The following is a 26,581-nucleotide window of genomic DNA, read 5'->3' on the forward strand; positions in this document are numbered from 1 at the left end:
ATAAGGTGGAAAAAACAAAACCATTTGAATCAGTTAACATAATTGAGTAGTTTGGCTTTTCCTTTCAAAATACAGGTGCATTCAGTTTGCTTCAAATGAAGAAGATCCAGTTATTTACTACTAATAAGAAGTATTCATAAAGTAGAGTATCAAGAAAGATTAAAAATCTAGAAATGGTCAGAATATTTCAAATATTTCTTGAAAAATAGCTTACTATTTTAAATACTATTTAATTAAGCAGGGTTTACAACAACAACAACAAAAATTAATTGGAAAAATGAGAGAAATTTTCATGATAAATGATATATAATCAATAAGGCATACAACCATAAGCCTTTGTGCCTCAAGGAAGGGAATAAGGAATGCTTCTAGAATTATAAAGAGAAACTGACAAAATGATTAGCAAATGTATTTATCAAGCGTACCTCTTTCAGAATTAAGAAACATCCTAAGAAACATTATAAGCTATAACATGTAAAATTCAAATATACAATAACTGAGCTTAAACTAGTATATTTTATAAACTCTCTATATATGTCCCTAGAATATGAGCTTGTAAAGTCAGTCAAAGCACAGAATACAAAACCAACAGAAAGGAAGATAAAATCAGAATTAATATAACAGCTAATATTGTATAATTTTCAATGATGAACATACATATCAATAAAATGAAAAAAGGGCAGCCCGGTGGCTCAGCGGTTTGGCGCTGCCTTCGGCCCTGGAGTCCTGGGATCGAATCCTACATCCAGCTTCCTGCATGAAGCCTGCTTTTCCCTCTGCCTGTGTCTCTGCCTTTCTCTCTCTCTCTCTCTCTCTCTGTGTGTGTCTCTCATGAATAAATAAATAAAATCTTTTAAAAAATAAATAAGTAAAATAAAATGAAAAAAATTTTGAAGTTTAAAATTCTGTCATATTCCAGAAGTAGATTAGAGAGGAATTCCAGTTCCCAGCTCCTCATATAAGAACACCACTCTTCTGGGGATCCCTGGGTGGCGCAGCGGTTTGGCGCCTGCCTTTGGCCCAGGGCGCGATCCTGGAGACCCAGGATCGAATCCCACGTCGGGCTCCCTGCATGGAGCCTGCTTCTCCCTCTGCCTGTGTCTCTGCCTCTCTCTCTCACTGCGTGCCTATCATAAATAAAAAAAAAAACAAAACAAAAAAAAACAAAAACACCACTCTTCTAACAAGTGAAAAGCTGAGCAGACTGAAAAATAAGCAATTCCTTTTTGATGCATGAGAGAGAGAACACAAGCCAAACTGCTGCCACCAGGACTGGAGAGACAGACAGGTGAATTGAGGTAATCATAACTTACAGAGAAGCAGAGACTCACAAGCAGAAACTGCCTCAGGAATCAGTAGCAGGAAACCTGAACTATAATTAACACATTGCTAGTGGCTTGGTGGGGACAACTCTTGAAAGTTAAAAACTCCAGGGGACCCAATCATAGGGGCCCTCAAAGTATCGTGAGACTTGACTCTCACAGTAAATATTAGAGAAATAGTCCCTCAGGTTTCTAGGAGGAGTAGGGGAAAGAAACCACTCTGAAATACTCCAGAGCACTCATTTTCTTAAGGAGGACTGCCCTCAAGAAAAACTAATTAACCAGAACCTAGCCTGCTGGGGTATTATTCAGAGTCTAACTGACCTAGGGAAAGGAAATACCAAACTGCAGCCCACTCTAGCCATCCTATCTCCTCTCTGGGAACAGAAAACAAACAAAAGAACTGAGAAACACTTGTGAAGTTCACAATCCAGAGGCATAGGCTCAATCAAAGAATGAGATCTAAACATGAGACTATAGAATGCTTCCCCTCCATATTTCTAAAAGCCTATTTACAGTCAGTTCTTTTACCTGGTACATCATTTCCCTCTATCAAAAAAAAAACATCGTGAGTCATAACAAAAGGTAAAAAACAAACAAACAAACAAACCCCCCACTATTTGAAGAGATACAGCAATCAGAAGAATTTGACATAGCAGGGATGTTGGGATAACAGACCAGGAATTTAAAACTACTATATTAATATGCTAAGGGCTCTAATGGATAAAGTATACATTATGCAAAAACAGATGGGGAATGTCAGCAGAGAAATAGAAATCCAAAAAAAAAAAAAGGATCACAAAGAAATACTAGAGATAAAAACACTATAACAATAATGAAGAATGCCTTTGGCAGGTTCCCTGGGAGACTGGATATAGAGGAGGAAAGAGCCTTTGATCTAGAGGATATACCAATAGAATCCTCAAAAACTGAAAAACAAAAAGAACAAAGATTTTTTCAGTCAACATAACAACAACAGAATATCTAAAGATTGTGGGTGGGAAAACCATGAAAGGTACAACATGTTATTCCTTTAGGCATACCACAAAGGAGAAGAAAGAGAGAAATAAATAGAAAAATTATATGATAAAATAATGACTGAGAAGCCCAATGTAAACCTGAAAAAATGTCTAATTCCATGAGGAAAAGTGCTTGTCCCTCTAATGGGAAGAGTCTCATAAAACCAATGGCCACCAACTGGCTGTCATATCCCAGAAATGGTCCATGTTGGGGGTGCAGCATTAGCCTTTGTTGCTGTCAGTTGGGTGCTCAACAATGGCAGTAGTAAGATCAGATTTCCTGAGTAAAGGACTCTGTTGAGCCCATACATAGCCTCCCTCCCTGCTATCATGGTCATCTCATTCATGGGCCCATTGTGCGAGTACTGAGGTAATCAGGGGTGGGGGGGGGGGGGGGAAGGGACCAACAACTAGAGTCCAAATCATTCTGTAATGCTAATTATGAAGAATATCCTCCACTTTGGATAATTCTAGATAATGGATAATGTAGATACTCTGGTGAGTATCTACATAGGGTACAGAGGTATTTGCTTATTTTTCCTATTATAAGAAGCATAACCATATATATTTCCCCCACATTTCCTGGTCACCTATTTTCCAGTGTTCTTTATTCCAGGTCACTAAACATTTAGTCAATTAGCCAATGTCCATAAATCAACATAGATACAAATCTCAGTTCATCTTTTTTTCCCATAAAAAATGGACACCCAGGGCAGCCCAGGAGGCTCAGTGGTTTAGCGCCACCTTCAGCAGAGGGCGTGATCCTAGAGTCCGGGGATCGAGTCTCACATCAGGCTCCCTGCATGGAGCCTGCTTCTCCCTCTGCCTGTGTCTCTGCCTCTCTCTCTCTCATGAATAAATAAATTTTTTAAAAAATGGACATCCAGATGTATCTCCAAAGACTATATTCTTGAATTTTACTTCACTACACTCTTTCAGGGTCACTCCTCAAAGGAGTTATAATGCAGAAGCAATTGACTTCTACCTGATAATGATCATCATGCGCGTCCATCATGCCCATTATGCTCTCTTCTCCATTAACTGGTTACAGGAAACTTCCTGTGAAGTGATAGGCATGAGTTAAGTAGGAGACAGTGAAGGAACAAGACATAGCAGGAGTCTGAATTGATGTTCATGCAGTTTTACTGCTACTGTCCAGATCTACGTAAGCCAAGTCTTCTATAAACTACTTCTATTTTATAATGAAATGCTGCTGCAGATGCAGTTGTATGTTTCAATAGAGCAGATAATAACCGGTTCATGATGGCAAGTCCACATAGTTCCTTGGCGTCAGAGTCAGGTATCTACCCCAACCCAGCAGCAACCCAAGAGCCACTTTTCAAATGGAGAAGGGTTGTTAGCCAAAGAAAGCACAGCTCTACTACAAAACTCAAAGGGTACACAGTGTTATTCTCTTCCAGAGCTTTCCAATGGCTTTATACAGTGTCTTTTTTTTGCCTTGGGTATTTCAATAAAATTGCATCTGTTAGGTTGTAAGGATTGAGTTGTGGGGCAACATGTACCACAGACTAGAACTACTGCAGAGCCGTACTTATATGTCCAGGTTGCACTCAAAACTAGCAGCACTACTAGATATATAGTAAATAAGTTAATAACTAAATTAAAATGTCCAAATATTCTATATGTTACCTCCAAAATGCAAAACAATCCATGAAGTGGTATGTTCACTATTATTCATACTCGGTGCTACAGGGGATAGAACAATTTAGACACTGTCCTTAGAAAGAATACCTCAATGTGGCCCAGAACACTGTATCCCAGAAACCTCATCATTGTGGCAGACCTCCAATATTTTGCAAGGATTATTGCCCACCCTCTGGCATAAATTAATTTTATTAAGGTGTCTTAGTTGTTTGCTTTTTTATTCTTGCTGAATCAAGTTGTCATTCTGTCTGTGAGCACAATAAACCTGTGCAATATTCTGTTTGTTGCCAAGATGATGAAGGAAATTCTAAACTATGTTACAAGATCATGAGAGAACATAAAAAGTGTGACAACGTCTTGGGGCAAGTCAGTAAAATTATATTGTTGTGTCTGCCACGTAAATATAAAATGCTTCTGCTTTTATTTATTGATGGGAACTGACATGAGAACATTTGCCAGATCAATAAACTGCATATTGATTTCCACAAACTGTTAATTTACTCCCGTAAAGGCATCACATTTGGAATTTCAGCTCCAGCTCTCATGGTTATCTGCTCATTTGTGTATCTAGTCTGCTTTTCCATGCACTGTCTGGATTTTAAGTTGAATTTTCAGTTAAAGATCAAATAGATCGGATATATGCATCTCTCTTAGTCTTTGATGATGGGACTAATCTCTGTTATTTCTACAGGGATGCATTATTGCTCTTGATATACAGTTTTGGTGGGGCTTGTTGGAGACAGCTGCAGAGGCTTGCATTTGGCCCTTCCTGCTCTAATATCCTTTACCCCATGAGTCAGGGAACCACTATTGTGATTCTGACAGATATTTAATACACATATAAGGTCTGGGGCTGGGAAAATAATAATAGGTCTAATAGGACAGGTTTGTAGTCTGTCTAGACATGTGAGATGGAATAGACCCAAAATTCCATTCATTACTTGACCTGCATAGCACCTACTATGGCCAGTTATTTATAGATACATTTGGGGTCTTTGAGGATCAACAAAAATTTAAAGTCAATATCTAATTAGTCCTAGAGATTCAAGGTTTTTTCTTTTACCTAGTATTCAGTCACTTAAGTTCATGGTTGGGGTCCCTCTGGGGAAAACTTGGAGAAAGAATCACGCTATGCATTGTAATCTTTTCTTCAGAATACTTGGCCTCCTTCTCAGTCGAGGCTGTATGGATTTGTGAAATCGTATAATTCTGAAATTAGGATATGAAACTGCAGAATATAATTCTCCTACTCCTACAGCAAGTTAGGTTTCTAGAAGCAGCCATAGAAGTTCTTTTGTATCAGTTACCAATACTTGACAGATTGCATATATTCTTTCATGTACACCATGATCAGTTAGCCTAGGTCACAGATTTTTGTGAGTCAAAACTGATTAAATTCCATCTCTGTGGTGTATTGTGGTAATGAGGACTTCATAGCATATGATGATTAAGCTTTGCCATATAACATCTAACACTTTGCATCATTTACTCCCACTGATATCAAGAAACTTAAGTCCAACGGGGCAAGTACCACTTTATCCTTGGCCTACAGAACCTAGTCATCATAAAGTTCTTCAGGGTTGCCAGAGTTCTCCTAACTAACACATTTTTTAGTACCTTAATAAAAGTCGAGTCCACCATGCCCTCACAAGGTTACAGTTGAGAGAGGTAGGTGCTGCACATATAGATTCACTACAACATTTATATGTTTCTGAGGCTTGAACTGTTTCTTTACAGATGCCATGCCAAGAACGTTCTTGACCTGTACGATTCACCTTACATTAAGTATCATATAAAGTAGTTAAATTCATTGAAATAAAAAATAGAGTAGTATTTACAGGGACTGGGAAGGGGAGGAAATGAGGATATGTTTAATGGATATGTAGTTTGAATTTTTCATGAGAAAGTTCTGGAGATCTGTTTTACAACAATGTGTATATACCTAACACTACTGAAGTGTACACTTAAAAATTGTTAAGATGGTAAATTTTATATTATGTGTTTTTTTTTTACCAGAAGAAGAAAGAAAGTTAATTTTTGATAATGTAACCTTATTGCCACTCACAGGTGATTTTAAAAATGCAATAAATGCCAAATCCAGGGTAAGGGAACCCCTGCCAGTGAATTTGGCCTGATCAAACCTCATATTTCTACCCCCTTTGGCTTAATACTCCTAAACATATTACCCTTATTATAACTTATACATTTACCTTTACATATACCTATTGTCTTTCTGATGAAAAATCAATGATATCTTTTAATTTTTGGTATATACTTTATCTCTTCCTAAAGATCTTATACTTCCTAGCCAAGACTATCTTGGAATCTAACTCTTACACTTGTCTTGGAAGCCAAGAGTAGGTGAAGGTAAGCCAGAAAGAGAATTAACATCACCTTGCTAGAAAACTGTCCCAAAGGGAGTGATTGAAAAGATTTCTGTGGTGAGGAGGACTGGTTCCCTCAGATTGCAGACGTGGCCTCTGCCAACGGGATATACCAGAGGACTTTGAATTTTCAAAGTTCTCAGCCTTATCAATGTCTGCTGAAATGTCCCTGTCTCTGGGGCCTCTTCCTTCTCCTTCAACATTTTTAGTTTATTTTTTTTTATTTATTTATTTTTATTTATGATAGTCACAGAGAGAGAGAGAGAGAGAGAGGCAGAGACACAGGCAGAGGGAGAAGCAGGCTCCATGCACCGGGAGCCCGACGTGGGATTCGATCCCGGGTCTCCAGGATCGCGCCTTGGGCCAAAGGCAGGCGCCAAACCGCTGCGCCACCCAGGGATCCCAACATTTTTAGTTTAATTTAAACCTCAGTGTTTAATTGCTGCTACAATTTCATAATCCTTTTTGTCAGATAGAACTTGGGTGTGGAAAAAAAAAAAGAACTTAGGTGTGGTCCTGAGCCATATCTGCCCTGCATCTACAGCAGATGCCAGATTATTTTATAGCTGCAAGGAGTCCTGAGAGTCTCCCTATTTCTTTTAAATACATATTCATAGTTTTCAATATTTCTATTTACCCTACTTCTCTAAAGGGACATAAGAAGGATCTAGTTGACTCCTCAATCTTTATCATTACTATGACTATTACAGAAGTTGAATGTAACAGCCACTTGATTTCCAGTTCCTTCTGCTTAATATGCGGTATCATATCCATTGCATGAACATCATATGGGAGCTTGTTAGAAATGCAGCGTCTTAAACACCATCACAACAACCTATTTTATCAGTAACAGCATTTTAACAACAACAAATAACTGCAGTGGTTTTTATGTACATTAAAATTTCAAAAGCACCATCCCAATTCCTTGCTTTCCTCGGGCACTACCCATGGTGATAGGTTGAGTAATTGTGACACCATGGCATGTCGCAGATTTATCTGTGACTCATTTTCTCTTTGCAATGAAATTATCTCTTCATTTCTTGATTTTATGGGCAATTCAATCTCAGATAATATTTTAACAATCTGTTTTCTGGGACTACTTTTGGTACCAATTACTTTATCAATCAGGTTCCTGGCAGAAAATAGATGACACCAAATATTATAACTTAAGGATGGCAATAAAAGAACTATTCACAAAATGTGAGTAAAGACAGAATAATATATAATGGAGTTGTGAAAGCACATACATCCAAATACCAGAGAACTCTTTTTTTTTTTTTTTTTAAGATTTTATTTGTTTATTCATGAGAGACAGAGAAAGACAGAGAGGCAGAGACAGGCAGAGGGAGAAGCCCCACGTGGGACTACATCCCAGGACTCCAGGATTACGCCCTGGGGCTGAAGGCGGCGCTAAACCACTGAGCCACCCAGGCTGCCCCCAGAGAACTCTTTGATTGGAATTTAGCTCTGTTTAAATTACTCTTCACTTTTCATGTAAATTTTATATATCCATTTATTTTATTTATCTGTTCTCCTACTTTGCTTCTATAATTAACATAAGGAGGGCAGCCGTGGTGGCGCAGCATTTTGGCGCCGCCTGCAGCCCAGGGCGTGATCCTGGAGACCCTGGATCGAGTCCCATGCAGGCTTTTTGTATGATGCCTGCTTCTCCCTCTGCCTGTGTCTCTGCCTCTTTCTCTCCCTCTGTCTCTATGAATAAATAAATAAAATCTTAAAAAAAAAAAACATAAGGAAACAGAAAAATGCACAAAATCAAGAGAAATTAAATCCAAAAAAGAAACTAGAATGGAAAAGCAAAGAACTGTAACATGAAGTCAGAAATGAGAAAATGAGACCATTAGAAAAAATTGCATGCCATATAGTTGGGATCAAATATGGCCATAAACTTCTAGCAATAAACAAGGAAATTTGCAAAAATCTAGGTCTTCAGAAATACCAGCTTTTCCTATTTAAACACCAGAAATAAATATCTCTTGTTCAGAGAGAGTACACTATGTAACACAGTAGCCATGGTTGTTAATAATGGCTTTTCTTTATAAAAATATGCAGTATCTAAAGCTGTTGGATTGAAAGATTAAATCAATATTGAAACTTTAAAGGTACTGTTCAGCATTTAAATACTTTTTTTCTAATGTCAAATACTTAGCAAGTAAAAACAAAAAACAACTAAACAAACAAACAAAAAAAAAGTAAATACAGATCCATAACTCCTTATCTTAAATTCTTAGGCAACTTATATTTTAAAAGCTTTATAATTTTAGGAGCACCTGAGTGGCTCAGTGGTTGAGCCTCTTTGGCTCAGGGTGTGATCCCAGGGTCATGGGATAGAGTCCCACATCAAGCTCCCCACAGGGAGCCTGCTGCTCACTCTGCCTGTGTCTCTGCCTCTCTCTGTGTCCTAAATAAATAAATAAATAAATAAATAAAATCTTTAAAAAAAAAGAAGTTTTCTCATTTTAGAAACCTTATACAGGGCGCATCGCATATATATTAGAAGACATACGACATTCCCAGTAGGGATCTGACTATAGCAGCCTATAGTCAACACATTAATACGAAATACACAAATCTTCACATATATTGTGATAAAAAAAAAGGACTATGAATACCCTCATTTCAGTCCAAGGTAAATTTTAATACTAAATCAAAGAACTTAGGGTTTTGTTCTGTTCTTGAAATTTTGGATTTTAGAATTATCTTCATTTATATATTTTATTTACTTGAGAGAGAGAGAGAGAGAGAAAATGAGACAATGACTAGGGGAGGGCAGAGGAAGAAGCAGACTCCCTGCAAAGTCAGAAGCCAGGCATGAGACTCAATTCTGGGAGTCCAGGATCATGACCTGAGACAAAGGCAGACACTTAACTGACTGAGCCACCCAGGTGCCCTGGATTTTAGAATTATAATTAAGGGACTGTGGCTTTATATCACTCTATTCTACTCATCAAAGTAGATAATATTTGCTAATATATTATTTGCAGGCAACAGTATAAAAAATAATTGCCGATGTTTGAAATATTTCTAATAAACAACATTCTTACATGGTGGAAATAAGATAGTCTTACAATAAATCAACAGATAAACTCTCCTCAGGTGATATATCCTAATTCAAGATGATATAGAAAGTCAAAGGAGTGGGACATCTGGGTGGCTCAGCGGTTGACAATCTGCTTTGGCTCAGGGCATGATCCCAGAGGCCTGGGATTGACTCCTCCCTGGGGGAGCCAGCTTCTTCCTCTACCTATTGTCTCTGCCTCTCTCTGTGTGTCTCTCATAAGTAAATAAATAAAATCTTAAAAAAAAAAAAAAAAAAAAACAACGAAAGTCCAAGGAATTTCACACAGTAATACTTATCAGTGCAAAATCCAAAATCATTGCTGCTAGGAGTAAATTATCACAATCTTTCAATTGAATGATATGGAGGTATCTAAAAAATTTTAAGTATTCATAATTCTGATTCAGGAATCCTAGCCAATAATTTATTTTCCATAACGTGTTATATAAAATTCGAAATACATGAAGAAAAGTATACCAAACAAAAAATGCACAGCTCAATGATTTATTATAAGTAAAATATCTATTATTCAAGTGAAAAATAGAACTTTTTCAACATTCCAGAAACTGTTACTATGCTTTCTCCTAATCTCTATCCTTTTGCTCTGCTTCAAAGATTTTTATGATTATCACTTCCATGTTTTTCTTTGTAATTTTTCCAGCTAAGCTTGTAGCACTTAACATTATCATTTTTCCTACTTTTTGAACTAACCATAAATGGAATCACTCACCATATCTTACTTTGTGTATGGTTACTTTTGAGAGATTCATCTATGTTCTATGTATCTGCAATTTCATTCACTTTTATTGCTATTATTCCATGGCAGAAATATACCATAATTCATTTTACTATTGATGGAAATTGGATTTGTTATCAGTTTGAGGCTCTTCTAAACAGTGCTACCATGGACATTACTGCATATGTCTCCTTCTATACAAGTGTATGCATTTCCCTTGGGTATATATGAGTCCCATTGCCAGTTTGAACAGGATGCATAATTTCAGCTTTGGTGGATAATGCCAAATGTTTTCCAAAGAGGAAAATTCAATTTATGCATATACCAGTAGTACTACCAATACAGGGTATTATTTGATTTATAAATTTTATTTTATTACTTAGTAAAACTATGGAAATGGAGTTTATTTTCTATATCACCTTATATCAAGGAACTTTGCAAAATTCCCTTATTAATTCTAATAATTTATCTGCATTATTTTGCATGTTACGTACACAATTATATCATGACCTTGGGGTTACCATTCAGGAAAATAAAGAAGTGTTACTCTCAGGAATGTTCAAGACAGAATCCCAAATTGTTATCCTGATCGTCAACCAGGATGCAAAACAGAGGAAATGAGGCTATTCCCACAAAAGGAAATTTCCTCAATGAGTGCCTAGGAAGTGCAGATCAGACAAAAAATAAGGAGAATAGAGTCAGAAAACTTTTTGAGTCAAGTTTTCAGTAGATATTTCTAAGACAATACAAGGTGCTGTGGATGGTAGAAAGGAAGGAAGATCTAATCAGAGATCTTGACTGTTAGCCTGTTGTTCAATAGCTTTTGCAATAAGCACACCACTGTCAGGATATAAATGGCATAGATTTGTTTAACAAGCCACAACGGTTTGGATGTCAATCTGGAAAAGTGTTAACAGTGGCAAAACATCACCAGTAGCCCAAAAATGGTCGAACATCTGATACAGCCAATCTTTCAGGTGCACATATGAACAATACTCTGTGCAATGTGACCTAGATTCCTTACAAAACAAGTGGGTCATCCCTGGGCAGATTCCTTCAAGGGATAAAATAATTGTCAATCTAGATTTCTATATCCAGCAAAGATTAAAAGGCTACTGATGATGAAATAAGAATTCTCCCTGAAGGAAATTCTTAAGGATGTACTTCAAGCAAAAGTAAAGTACCCCTATATGAAAAGTCTGGAATTCAAAAATAAAGAATAAATAAATTATTGAATATGAATGTAAATATAAATATAATTTATTTATATAAAATAATGATAATATATATGGTTTTATAAAATGAAAAAATGAAGACTGATTAATTTTAGATTATGATAAGTTAGGTATGTATGTTGTAATTTCTAGAATATCTTCTAAAGATATAGCAAAGTGTGTATAATTCGCAAAGTGGTCAAGGGAGAAAAAAATGATGGGTTGATAATTTCTAATCAATCCAAGGATGGTACGAAGGAAAGAAAAAGAAAACAAAAACAAGTAGAAAAAATTGAAATCATACTACCAAATAATAGATTAGAATGCCAACTCATTAGTAATTATATTAAATATAAATAAGCCTCTTCCTTGTAGTAAAAGACAAGTGTTGCCAGGCTAGATTTTTTAAAACCCAATTCTGCTAATTTAAAGTCTTTCAGGTAAAATCTTAGGATTAAGAAAAATTAAGTAAAAACATTAGAATATATATGGTGTGCAATACTATTGAGAAAGGAAGATGGCAATACAGATAAAATGGAATTGAAGGCATAAAGCATTAGTATGTATAAAGAAAGTCACTTTATAATGATAAAAAATTTAATTCACTAGAAATATATTAACTTTCTATTGAATCCACTTAATAACATAGCTTTGAAATACACAAAGCAAATTTTGAGAAAATTGGGAGAGAAATAGACATTTTAAAATACTTTTGTAGGGATCCCTGGGTGGCGCAGCGGTTTAGCGCCTGCCTTTGGCCCAGGGCGCGATCCTGGAGACCCAGGATCGAATCCCACGTCAGGCTCCCAGTGCATGGAGCCTGCTTCTCCCTCTGCCTGTGTCTCTGCCTCTCTCTCTCTCTCTCTCTCTGTGTGACTATCATAAATAAATAAAAATTTAAAAAAAAAAATAAAAAAAAATAAAATACTTTTGTAATTGATAAAACAAGCAGACAAAATGTCTGTGGAAATCTAAATAATTTGACAACATAATTTTAAATATTTGTCTAATATTATAGGATTATAAAATATCTATCCATATATATAATAAACCTAATTTGAGAGTTACAAGTAAAACATTTTTTTGCATGCTTGCTAAATGCGCATTTATTTCTAGCACATGGAGAAACTTCTCAAACATTAAGTTGAGAGCCAAAAGAAAAGTCTCATTAAGTTTCAAATCATTGAAAACATAAATTATTTTTCTTTAACCATAATGTAAATGAAGTAGAAATCAATAACATAAACATAACCAGAAAATTAACATTTGCTAGTAAACCATGGACAAAAGAAGAAATCATAATATAAATCAGAAAACTTTTCAAACAGAATGCTAATAAACATACCATATATCAAGACCTGTCAGTTGCAAATAAATAATGGTTTAAGGAAATGTTATCTTTTAATTACATATATTAAAAAGGAGAAAAGCAAAAAATTAATGAGGTAGAGACATTTTTAATAAGAACATTTAAAGAAATCCAAGCAAGGGAAGAGGGAAAATATAAACATGAAAAACTGATTAAATAAAAAAACAAATGAAAAATAGAGAGAATTGGTAAATTTTAAAGTTGAGCTTTTCAAAAAACTAAAAATTATAGAAAAACACTGGCAACGTTGATTAAGAAAAAACAGGAAGAGAGGTACAGTAATAATTATTGCAAATATAAAAGGTACAACTACATATTCTATAGATATTAAAAATAAAATAATATTTTTTTAAATTTTTATTTATTTATGATAGTCACACAGAGAGAGAGAGAGAGAGAGAGAGAGGCACAGACATAGGCAGAGGGAGAAGCAGGCTCCATGCACGGGGAGCCCGACATGGGACTGGATCCCGGGTCTCCAGGATCGCGCCCTGGGCCAAAGGCAGGCGCTAAACCGCTGCGTCACCCAGGGATCCCAAAATAAAATAATATTATAAACAACTTTATAGTACTAAATATAATTAAAGTGGATGAATTCCTCGAAAATTTAAACAAAATGACCAAAGCAGGGAGAAATATCTTTCAGAGTCTTGTGATATTTTTAATAATTGAAGGGTACCTCAATGGCACATTTGGTTAAGCATCCAAATCTTGGTTTTGGCTCAAGTCATGATTTCAGGGCACCGGGATTGGCCCCTTTCAGGCTCCATGTTCAGTGCAGACTCCACTTGAGATTCTGCCTCTGTCTCCCTCTGACCTCAACCATCCCCCTCATCTCTCTCTTTCTCTCGCTAAAATAAATAAATCTAAAAAAGAAAGAAAGGAGAAAGAAGAAAGAAGAAAAGAAAGAAAGAAAGAAAAAAGAAGGAAAGAAAGAAAGAAAGAAAGAAAGAAAGAAAGAAAGAAAGAAAGAAAGAAAGAAAATGAGCCAGTTATTGATAATCTTCCTTGAAAGAAACCTCCAACCCCAGATGTGGGTCTTCATAAGTGAATTGTATGGACATTCAAGGGAGAAATAATTTGTTTTAATTATAGGGGATCCTACAAAATACTTAACCACTACCCTACAAAACTATCCAAGTCACAAAATACAAAAATAAAAAAAAATTGAGAAGCTGTTCTCGATTAAGACTAAAGGGACATAATAACTAAATACAATTCCTGATGCTGGATTGGATCCAGAATGAGAGAGATAAAATATATTATAAAATATATTATTGAGATAATTGGCTAAAATTGATTATGGACTATATATTTTATTTATTTTTTTAAAGATACATTTATTCAGCGTCATGATCAGACTATTACATTTAGCAATCACCAGCATGAGTGCAAAAAAAAAAAAAAATCTACATTAAAACCCTTTGTTTTACAAAGTGCTTTACACTTTCCACAGAACAGAAGCTAAAATAACCTGTTATATAATTAGTCACAAATACAGTCAAGTTTTTTTGCCCATACACATGAGTATTGTCTGAACCATATCTTCTTTGTAGCAGCTAGGCCCTGCCATCACTGTGCTTGGCTGAGTTCACAAATCTGTTGTAACCTGTAGCTTCCCTGTCACTTCTCTGCCTCTCCTTTCCTGCTAAGCTTTGTTTCCCGGCAACAATTAAAACCTTCTGCCACTGCCATAGCTGCTGCTGCTCCTGGAACCACCATAGCCACCTTGGTTCTGTGGTTTGGCAAAATATTGGCCTCCACCACCATAGGGGCCAGAGCGTCTGCCTCCAAAATTTCCTCCTTTCATGGGTCCAAAATTTGAGGATTGATTGTTGTAATTGCCATAATCATTATAGCTTCCACCACCTCCAAAGTTGCTTCCATCATTACAAAATCCGTTATAGCCATCGCACAGCCACCATATTTTATTGTTCAAGAGTATTTTATTAATATTAATACCAGCAGCTCAACAGTATTTTATTAATGTTAATTTTCCTAATTTTGCTAATTGTACTTTAGCAACATAACAAACTGCTCTTCTTATGAAATATGTGATAGAATTTTTATGAATAAAATATATGATGTCTGCAACCTATCAAATAGTTCAGGAAAAAATAGGGAGAGAATGATAAAGTTATACAATAATGTAGTTGACCCTTGAACAACATGGGGTTAGGGATGCTGAACCTCCACCCAATCAAAAATCTGCATACAACTTTTAATTCTCCAAAAACTTAACTGACTGGAAGCCTTACATAAAAAAAAAAAAAAAAAAAAAAAAAAAAAAAAAAAAACTAAAACATAAAAAAACTAAAAACATAAAAAAATTCCAATTTTACATAAATGAATATGAAAGACAGAAAAAAGAGTTAACACTCTCCCAATGTTAGCATCACTTCATATCTTGATATACATAACTTCAATCTCAAACTTCAGAAATGGCAGGAGAAAAAAAGGAAAATGACAGTAAACACATGAATGAGAATGACAAACTTTCTAAGCAAAATATTAGCAAACTGAACACAGAAACAGAGAAAAGGATAATATATCATGATCAAATTTCATGTATTCCATAAAAACCAACTAATGTAAACCACTATACAGACAGGAAACAGAAATCAAATGATATTATCATTAAATGACAAGAACGATAAAATTTAACATTGTTTCATGATATAAATTCTAGCAAGCTAATAAAGGTTGATTTTCTTTTTTTTTTTTTAAAGGATTTTATTATTTATTCATGAGAGACAGAGAGAGAGGCAGAGACACAGGCAGAAGGAGAAGCAGACTCCCTGTGAGGAGCCTGATGTGGGACTCGATCCGAGGACCCCAGGATCACACCCTGAGATGAAGGCAGATGCTTAACCACTGAGCCACCCAGATGTCCCCTAAAAGAGGATTTTCTTAAGTTGATAAAGGGTATTTATAGAAATCTACAGTAATCAACATAATTAATGGTAAAACGTTAGAAGCTTTCCCTTTGAGAAATACAAATCAAAACCACAATGAGTTATCACCTCACACCAGTGAGAATGGGGAAAATTAGCAAGACAGGAAACAAATTTTGGAGAGGATGTGGGGAAGGGGGAACCCTCTTGCATTGTTGATGGGAATGTGAACTGGTGCAGCCACTCTGGAAAACTGTGTGGAGGTTCCTCAAAGAGTTAGAAATAGAACTGTCCTACAATCCAGTAATTGCACTGTTGGGGATTTACCCCAAAAATACAGATGCAGTGAAACGCTGAGACACCTGCACCCCAATATTTATAGCAGCAATATCCACAATAGCCAAACTGTGGAAGGAGCCTCGGTGTCCATCAAAACATGAATGGATAAAGAAGATGTAATCTATGTATTCATGGAATATCACTAAGCCATTAGAAACGACAAATACCCACCATTTGCTTCGATGTGGATGGAACTGGAGGGTAATATGCTGCGTGAAGTAAGTCAATCGGAGAAGGACAAATCTTGCATGGTTTCACTCATACGAGGAATATAAGAAATAGTGAAAGGGATTATAGGGGAAAGGAGGGGAAGTGAGTGGGAAAAATCAGAGATGTTGACAGAACATGAGAGACACCTAACTCTAGGAAACAAACAAAGGGTAGTGGAAGGGGAGGTGGGCGAGAGGTTGGGGTGACTGAGTGACGGGCACTGAGGGGGGCACTTGGCGGGATGAGCACTGGGTGTTATGCTATATGTTGGCAAATTGAACTTCAATAAAATAAATAAAAATAAATAAATAAATAAATAAATAAATAAATAAATAAGAAGCTTTCTCTTTGAGATTAAGAATCAGATAAATATTAATTTGGATATATCTTCATGACATCAGAATAGGGAAGGATTTTTTTAAACAAGTACAAAAAGTAATAATCGTAAAAGAAAAAAGTTGATAATTTAGACTAAATTATAATTAAGAACTTCACTCCTTAAAAGACAATGAAAAAGAGTTAAACTAAGACTGCAAGTGGGAGAACATACAGACTGCACATACAACTCAACTTTTGCTTGAAACAGAAATACATAAAACTAAATAAGGAAAAGACAGACATCTAATAGGAAAATGGGAAAAGGCTATGACATGACCCAGCTATTTACAAAAGGGAAAATTTTAAATTTCTAGAAATACGTAAATATGCTCAATTTCACTGGCAATAGAAAGTGCAGATAAAATAACATGACATTTCAAACTTCAAAGTAACACAATGTGAATATCTGAATTTTAAAATATATATACATATGTGTGTATTATATTATTATTATATACCTATCACAAATCTTAGGGCAGAAAAATTATCCAGTCATATAATGTATATACTACAATAAGCTCACCAGTTATTTGTATAATCATTGCTTAGACACCTCTTGATATCAGGAAATCTATAATCTTGAACAGCTCAGTATTAGAAAGTTTTTGCTTTTCATGCTTTTTGATTCATTTTTTCATTTTTAAATTAGGATTTACATCCTACTGTTTTATTCATTTGAAATTTGTTCTAGAATGAGTCAAGTTCCCTTTCCACCTGATACAAAGTGCTTTATAAATTAAAATAGTCCAGTAATAACAAAGGTTAATTCAGTAGGTAGTAGTCTACTACTAGATATGCAAAAGGAGAGGATAAATTATCATTTTTCATTATATGAAAGGTCAGATGCATTAAATGACTTTCCACGTTACTTCTAAGATCATGTTTCACATAATACAAGCAATATTCAAAATTCCTTGTATTCTTTCCTTGGGAAAACATATCCCATGAACAGAGCCCCTCCTGTCTGCCTCCTGCACCTACTCTGGCAGCTGAACCCAGATGTAGCAATGGTAGGAGTAGCTTGGTAGATAGAAACAGGGAGAGCCCTGGTGAAGGAAGACCATGACTCTTTATCTAACCAAGGACTTGCTCACTGTTGATGTGTATATAAGAGCAGGCATTCTAAGCCTTAGAGAGTGTTAGCCAACGTGGAGCCACTAGTCACATATGGCTATTAAGCATTTGAAATATGACCATTAAAAAGCAAAATGTGTCTTCTGTATGAAATACATACATACAGTAGTGCCTTCCCCTCTCCTGACATTTATCCATGGAGGATAACTTCCAAGATGCCCAATGAATGTCTGAAACCATGGATAGTACTAAACCCTATGTATACCATGGTTTTTCCTCACATATACACCTATGATAAAGTTTAATTTATAAATTTGGCACAGTAAGAGAGTAGCAACAATAATAATAAAATAGATCAATTGTAACAATATACTATAATAAAAGTAATGTGAGTGTGGATCTTCTCTCGCCCAAAGCATATTGTTATACTCTACTCACCCTTCTTCTTGTGATGACGTGAGATGATAAAATACCTACGTGATGAAATGAAAGGAGGTGAAGGATGACGTAGCATTAAGCTACTGTTGGCCTTCTGACAATAGGTCAAAGAGAAAACCATCTGCTTCTGGACCGCAGTTAACCACAGGTAACTGAAACTATGAATAAGGGGCGACTACTGTATTGAATTTCAGACTCAACACAAAGAGTGTAAAATAGCTCATTAAAACTTTTATCATCATCACATGTTAAAATGACAATATTTTGGATAACTGGGATAAATAAAATATATTATAAAATTAATTTTGTCTATTCCTTTTTCCCTTTAAGAGAGCTACTAGAAAAATTTAAATCACTCGTGTGACTTTTACTGCATTTCTATTAGACAGCTGTGCTTAGAGACAAGGTAGGTTATTGCCTGGTACTTTATGTGATAAATATTGTTCACAAAATTGCTTTGTCCCTTACAATATGAAAATTTAAACTTTGTTGCTAACTTTGAAAACCCATCAGTATTATAAAGTTGAGCTTTTTAAAAGTTAATTTTACTTTAAAACCCAGGAGATTGGCATTTCTTGGGCTACTTTTGCATTTCTGTGGCAATAATTTTCTGGAGCTGAAAGGCTATGAAACTTTTTATTTTTGTTCTTTAAATATTTAATTTTAATTCAATTTGCCAACATATAGTATAACACCCAGTGCTCATCCTACTGAATTCTTTTTAGACCAGGCTTGCCACTTCACCTAGGTCCCCAACCTACCCTATTGTTAGTATTTGTCCCTTCAAGAGGAACAGTATTTAGTTGTTACTCACCTGAGCCCTGTAGGCTTTTGAATTTGTAAGCCCTAAAACCAATATTGGACATTCAACTTAAAAGTGGGGAGGAGATTGCTGCCATGTTTGAGAGGGAGAAAGAATGGATCTTAGTAATGTATTATTCCACTGGTCTATTTTGTGATTCAGGTATTAAAAAGTAGAAATTTTCATTTGTATGTGAAGGAATCACCTCTGGGAATAATTATTGTCAATTAAATCAGGTGAATGAATGAAGTAGAAGAGAGTTCCTATCCGCTTGCTGAAACAGAGGATTTTGTTTAAAAGGTGTGTGGGGATTCCACATCCTGAGATCAATAGGGAGAAGTGATACATGTGTATACTAGAAAAGAATTCAACACTAAGTGGTTTGTTGATTCTTCTTGAAGAGAAACCAAATGGCAGCTACCCAAGCCTTAGAAAGAAAAGTCAAAGGAAGCTACAAATCAGAACAAACAAGGAAACCTTAGGGAGGTGGTGCCCCCAAACAGAGAAGCCCTTATTCCTGTTTGATAATCAATTTATAATGTGGCCACCAGGAGGGATCTAATATACTTCCAAACAAATGGGCATTTACAATTACTTTGCAGTCAAGAAGGTCTGATAATACTCCTTTATATAATCTGTTCTTCCCAACATTTCAGCTTCTCCCCATTTATCAGTTGGCCATTTAAAGAGCTGGTTTAAAAAAAAAAAACACAATTGTACATTGTTTTCTAGCTCAACACTCTTCCTGACAGAATTATTGAGGAAGCATTATGCAAATCTATTGTTTACTAAAGCCATAAAACCATCTGGTCCTAGCGGTTCATTTTTTGTAGCTGGGTTCTGGAAGCCAGCATGGATTTAACTTCCTCTGTCCTCCCTATTCCAGCTGCCAAGCCACTGTTGACACAACACAGGTGTTTTAAGTTTCTCATTTTTGACTGAGCTTTCCATCCTGATCCTTGCTGTATTTGCCTTTGTTCTATGTTCTATAAGATCACCTTATCTTTAGCATTTACATGTTGCAGTCCATTCTTACATGTCACATAGATTCCCTTTGAAAATTTTCTGAAGATGTTTAAACGTAGTCAAATATTTATAAGTATATCTTAGAGACACAAAACACATTTGTAGGAAGTCACAAAAACAACCTTGGTAATAAACATTACACTCAGGTGACAGGCCAAGTCCATGACGTTCAGCTGACAGCATCTACACACCACAAAATATCAACCATCATCTGAGGGATTTTAGGTTTTCAAAATCAGTCTCTGATCCTGCTCAAATAGCCATACATTTTGAATAACAGATATTAGGAGATCTAAGATTTTGTTGCCACTAAGTAGGCTTGGTAAGTGGATTTAATTTTCAAGAGCATTATATAAAATTACACACTTTCATTCCCATTTTCTATGAGAATTTGGGACATTTCTTTTAATATGTCAGCGTTCTTTAACACAAAAGCATTCCTCCAGATTATAGCAATTGTAGCACTTACTTAAGGACTGGAACTATATTTCTGCCCACAGAATTTCTCCAACATAAGCTATCGAGGCTGAAGCAGATCATAGCCTAGAAACTGAATGATGCCTTTTCTTAGTTTCTAAACACCCTGAGGCAGTTGTCAAATCACAGAGCTGTTGGGGCTGTCCCCAGATCTTCTCACTATCTATAATTAACATGAGCAGGAAGCAAAAGTGAAATGATCTTTTTCCAGTAATTTAGACAGGTAAAGAGACACATGCTACAATATTTATTTTCTGTGGCATTTAAAATGTTTCTAACATTTAAGCATTTTAAAACCCATGGTAAACAATCTTAGATTGACTACATTGTCCAAGTACTAGTAGAACAGGTTGAACTTTCTGTGTGCTTAGATAGTTGCAAATAAAGTCAACCAGAGAAGAAATTATGTTTTTTTTGAGATAACAAAGGACAGCTAATTGTTAACATGAGATGATAAACAACTGTTGTTTATCACTTTTTCTTGGTCCCTGTTCCCCCCCCCCCCCCCCCCCCCCCCGCTGGAACATTTTAGCTAAATGAGCTTGGCTACTTGCAATCTCTAATGCCTAATATATTTTTTTAATTTCTATACCCTGCTCTCTGTACAAAGTTCCATGTGAGAATTGCTGATGAAAGAAGGGAGCATAATAGCAATGTGAAGAAGTTTTGAACTTTGGTTAATGTCAGAATCCTGGGAGTTGCCATCAGCTAAAAAAAGAACTGGTGGGAGGAGGATGTGGCTAGTTGCTCAAAGACTTATAGCTCCGCTCTGGCAGCCACATCCTGCCTGTGGCTAGGACAACCCAAGTACCACATCTTACCATTTTCTTCAATGATGAAGCACCATCTGTTGTTGAAGAAGGGGGTCTCTCTTTGCAATAAACCCATGTCATCATGAAAGGCTAATAAACATTTATGGTTATAGGAAACTTGGGGCTTTGAACATTGTGTATATGTATGTATTCATCTATGTATATGAAAGTGTTTGTGGCCAAGATATTTTAATGATAATAAAAAGTAATATGCCATCACAGAAGAGAATTTGGAAAAATATGCAGAGATTCAAAGGAGTAATTTAGAGTCAATTCTTTTGATATATTTAGAATAATATTTTTTTTCTGCTAGGATAGATAGATAGATAGATAGATAGATAGATAGATAGATAGATAGATAGATAGATAGATGATAGATAGATAGATGTATGTGTGTGTGAATGCACATATACATGAAGGATTTTGATTTTACAACTATATGATACATATGTATTAACAAAATAGGAAATCGTATTATGCATAATTTCCATGGTCAATTTTTATTCTCCCTTTATTCATTTTATATTAGGTTATAAGAATTTTTCCATGTTAAGTGTTCTTTAAGAACACTTGGAATGTCTATATAATATTCCATTATATCAGTGGTTCTTAGGCCTTATGCATCAAATTATCTTGAAAGCTTTGTGAATACTGGGCCCACTATCAGAGTTTCTGAGAAAATAGGTGTCAAGTAGAACAAAGAATGTTCCTTTCTAACAATTTTCCCAGTGATGCTGATCTTGCCGGTTTGGGGACTAGACGGTGGTTGACTAGATTATATAAGCATTTTCTTATAATTGGATATTTGGATTGTTCACCATAAATACCATCAGAGTGATGGTTTGTGTATATGACAGTTTCCATAAGATAGGTTTCTTTTTTAAAGATTTATTTATTTATTTATTTATTTATTTATTTATTTATTTATTTATTTTGAGAGAGAGAGAGAGAGAATGCTATGGAAAGGGGCAAAGAGGGGGAGGGAGAAAGAAACCCAAACAGACTCTATGCTGAGCACAGAGACCAACTTGAAGCTCCATCTCCCAACTCTGAGATCACAACCCCAAGATGAAGATCTGAGTGGAAACCAAGATTTAGATGCTTAATTGTCTGTGCCACTCTTATTCTATAAGATAGAATTCTACAAAAAAATAGATGACCAAAATGTTATGAACTTTTTGGAGACTTTCAATATGTATGGCCAGACTGAATCAGAAAAACTGTCTCAATTTATACTGTATGTGGATTCTCTTATTCTACTAAACCCTTTCTGCTACCTAGTATATTTTGTTTTCTAAGCATTTGGTCAACATAACATCTTACTTCAATTTACATTCCTTCAACTACCAGGGAGGTGAAGTATTTGATTGTATATTCAATATCTATTTGAAAGAAATATGAACAAAGCTCAGTGGCTGTTTTTTCAAGCTTTTGAGATCTTAAGATTTTTCTTACGTATTTCCAGGAACCATTTATATTTTTCTGATATGAATCCATAGTTTGTTATATTTGTCATAGATATATTCTCACTTTATGGTTTCTTCTTTATTAATTTACTCTTTTTGACAGAGTGGTTTTGATTTTTCCATTTTTATGTAACCAGGTCTACTTTTTTTCTTTGTGATTTTTTTTTTTTTGTTACTTTGAAAATACAAGTCTTAAAATTAAATGTTTTCTCAAGTTTTGCTCTTTATGGTTCTATGCTTAGCATTTGCTTCCCCAACTGTGTCTGGAATTTCTTACCTTTCCCTTTCTTTTTTCTTTCCTTCCTTCCTTCTTCAAGAATGCTAGGGGTGCGGCTTATGGAGTCTTCTTTCGGTGAGGGGAGTTTTCTCTTCTTCTGAATGCCTTCTTCCTTCTTTTTTCTTCGTGTTTTCTTTTCTTCATTTATGTATTTCCTTTCTTCTTCCTTTCTTTCTTTCTTTCTTTCTTCTTTCTCTTTCTTTCTTGTTTTACAAAATGTAAAGCGAAGCCCAAGTAGTTAATTACCTACCCAGAACCATTTATTTTATAATTATTCCTTTTCCTGTTCAAATATGATGCATGATCACATTTAAAAGTTAATCTGCAAGCTGGGAATTAGTTCTAGGTCGGTATCAGTAGGAAATGTGACCTGATATAAGATATTGTTTTTAGTAAGCATAACAGGAAACACATGTATGACATCTAATGAGAAAACCAGAAATTGAGCCATGGTCAAGGAATGATGGCCTTAATGTCAATATGTGTCTTAGCTTCATCTTAGGTTTCCAATCAGTTATTTAGAGGGTTTCCTTGTTTTGTTCATTGACTTAAAGGTAATGCCCTCAAAGGGACCAAAAAATAAAAATAAAAAAAGAATTCTCATTGCCTTCAGGAAATATTGAGTGCATTTTCCAGAGTATGAGGTAAATGGGAACTTTTATTTTAAAATCTTAGTACAAAAAAAAAATCTCCGTACATCATTTAACAAAGAACATAGTTTTATTGTCTGGCCTTCCTTGTCATTTGATCTGCTTAACACTAGGTTTTTCTCCATCTATTATATTAAACTTTTCCCACCCACCCCACCCTTTCTCCAGGATATATTGGAACTACATTATAAGGTGTAACAGAGAGTAAAATAACCTCTTGATATTTTCTTTTGATAAAGTCAAGTTTTGTTTACAAATATAAAATCCCCTCCAAGTAGCTGTCAACAATTCTTTAAGATTACTGAGCTCCTTCCATTAAAAGCATCTTAATTCAGTGCTAGCAGACAAATAACACTACAAAATCTAATCTCTGAAGCAGTGACAATTATTCAGCACTTTTTCAGTTAGCTTGTACAATAAATATAATTACCTTTAAAACACTAGGTCTCAGTTGTTACAATGGTAAAACAATGGAAATGCCAGACCTTCAGACTATGAACCAAACTAATGACCAATTTCTAGGTTCTGATGATCAAATGGCAAAGAAACTATTTTTTCCAACTTGAATTTTCTAAGAATTGACAGCTTATGGATTTTGAAGTGGGAAATATTGTTATTAATAGACATGAAATTGCATTTATAATTCAAAGTCAATTTCATTCCAAAAATGCATTTAGCAGCTGACAGTTCTGTGGGTTTTTAAAAACTTCTAGTAATCTTAGTGCTGTAGAGATTTGTGAAGGCTAAGTTTGGATTTTGTAGAAATTATATCCAGACACTTCACACCATCCCTCTTGTCCAGTTCTTATCTTTTCCTACCTTCATGCTGAAAATAGCAACATCATACCTGACTTATTTTTACTTTTTCCCCACCTAGCCACTGTTAGTGATATGAATCAAAGAAGAAAAAATTCTAATCATGTGCTGCAACTTCCCAATTCTAGCCTGATGATTAATATCGCTAAGTAATTGCAATATTTTTCCCTTTTTATTTATTATATGTCTTTTTTACAACCCTTCTAAAGGTAGAGAGATAACTAAGCTGTTCAAAGGTCTTCCCTGACCCTGACTGTGGGAAAGGACCTTATGCATCATTTCTTTCAACTCCAAATGGACAGAGGAATTAACAATATCAGTAAGAATGGAAGACAAAGTAAGAATTTGTTGGGGATCATAGGAGTCTATTCAGTCTGCCTCAGATTACCTGCGGATGATCACCAAGATAATGAAGATTGCAGGATATCTGTTTGCTAACATGACAACTAGAAGCTATATGCACAGTTCTTCTAACCTAAATGAATCCCAAGTATGGAGTTCCCCCTCAAAGAAGCCTTCATTGTCATGGAAAACCACTAAAAGGAAACATTTGTAAATGGCACAGCTTAATCCATATCTTTCTATGAAGATATCTATTTATGACAGCCACTGTATCTACTTAGGTATTTTTTTATGAGACCCACCTTTCAAGCTGTTTCTCCAAACATAATCTATACATGTAATATTAAAATTTAATAGATATGAAAAATAAACATACACAATTTATAATTACAAAATACATTTGATTTCTCCCTGAAACTTCTGAAATAATAAATATTTGATCAAATGCTAAAATACATAGAACGAAACTTTTTTTTGCCTTAAGACGTAGGATTGCAACAGAAAGAACATGGGCACATGGCTGCTGCTCTTACACAGAATCCTAGCATTTCAGGCACAGGCATTCTGGTAGGATTGGGACAGTGGAGGAATCCAATATTTTGGAAATTTGCAAGAGTATTTTGGCCCCTCTCCTTTATTTGGCTCTCTATACTGTGGTCATCACTAGTATTTTTCCAAGAGCTACATTTAAGTTTCTGATATAGCTAAGAGGGTTACATGTAGCTGCATAAAATATTTAGTATGTTCTTAGGCAATTTTTAATTAAGATATAAGTGATATTTCTCTAATTTTTTTCTTCTCACCCACTTACCAACTGTCACTATCTAGATCACAGTTGCCCAATGTTTGGCAGTGGGATTCTACTCCCTCCATCTGGCCCTATCACAGCTATCAGTAATAGATCACAGAATACTTTCCCATCAGCCTCAGAATCCAACACAGAATCCTGAGCAGCTTTTTCCAATGTCTTTTGGTAGTTGTAACAGGTGAAACTTAGTTAACTCCCTGGAACAGTCTGAGGTCATGGGGTTTAGAAAGATGTTCCTACCAAACTAGTCTTCAGGAGTGAGTATCCTGGAATTTATATTTAAAAAAAAATTCACCAGGATGATTATAACAGAAACAGCCCTGCAGTGTTCACAGATTGGGAATCAAAGATATTGGTAGAAAATAAAAAGATTAATCAATTTATTTAAGATTATTGAAACTTAGTTTGCTAATCTATAAAAAATATTATAATACTTTCCTTGGTGGGTTCTTCTAAAAACAAAATAAAATCATGTGCTTGGATGTGCTAATACCAGAAATGAAAGTGGAGAAATCACTACAGATTTAATGGGCATTAAAAGGATAATAAGAAACCACTATGAATACCTCTATATGCACACATTTGATAACTGAAGAGAAATGGACCGATCTTGGGAAGAAACATTTGCCAAAACTCACACAAGAATAAATAACACACACAATGTTGTGTGTCAATTAAAGAAATTGAATCAGAAATTAATAACTTTCCAAAAGAGAAAGCACCAGGCCTAGACAGGTACACTGGTGAATTCTACCAAATATTTAAAGAAAATATATACCAATTATCTTTGGTCTGTTTCAGAGTTAGAAGCAGAGAAAATATTAACTCCATAAGATCAGGATTACCTTAATTCCAAAACTAGACAAAGATGTTACAAACAAAAAAATAAAAAGCAAAAAAGTAAACAGTAAAAAAATACAGACCAATATATTTCATGAACACAGATGCAATTCTCAATAAAATATCAGCAAATTGAGTCTAACTCTA

General features: G+C 35.2%; 1 long non-coding RNA gene across 1 annotated transcript in view; it reads right to left on the reverse strand.

The window, feature by feature from the left end:
• Positions 1-3,325: 3,325 nt before the first annotated feature.
• The window catches only part of LOC102153933, a 55,926-nt gene continuing 32,670 nt past the window's right edge, over positions 3,326-26,581 (reverse strand). Inside the window, exon 3 of the long non-coding RNA XR_005382527.1 lies at positions 3,326-3,400. This is a non-coding gene — a long non-coding RNA (uncharacterized LOC102153933). The remainder of the gene's footprint in view (positions 3,401-26,581) is intronic.

This window comes from Canis lupus, chromosome 32 (assembly GCF_011100685.1).
Source record: "Canis lupus familiaris isolate Mischka breed German Shepherd chromosome 32, alternate assembly UU_Cfam_GSD_1.0, whole genome shotgun sequence".
Lineage (NCBI taxonomy): Eukaryota > Metazoa > Chordata > Mammalia > Carnivora > Canidae > Canis > Canis lupus.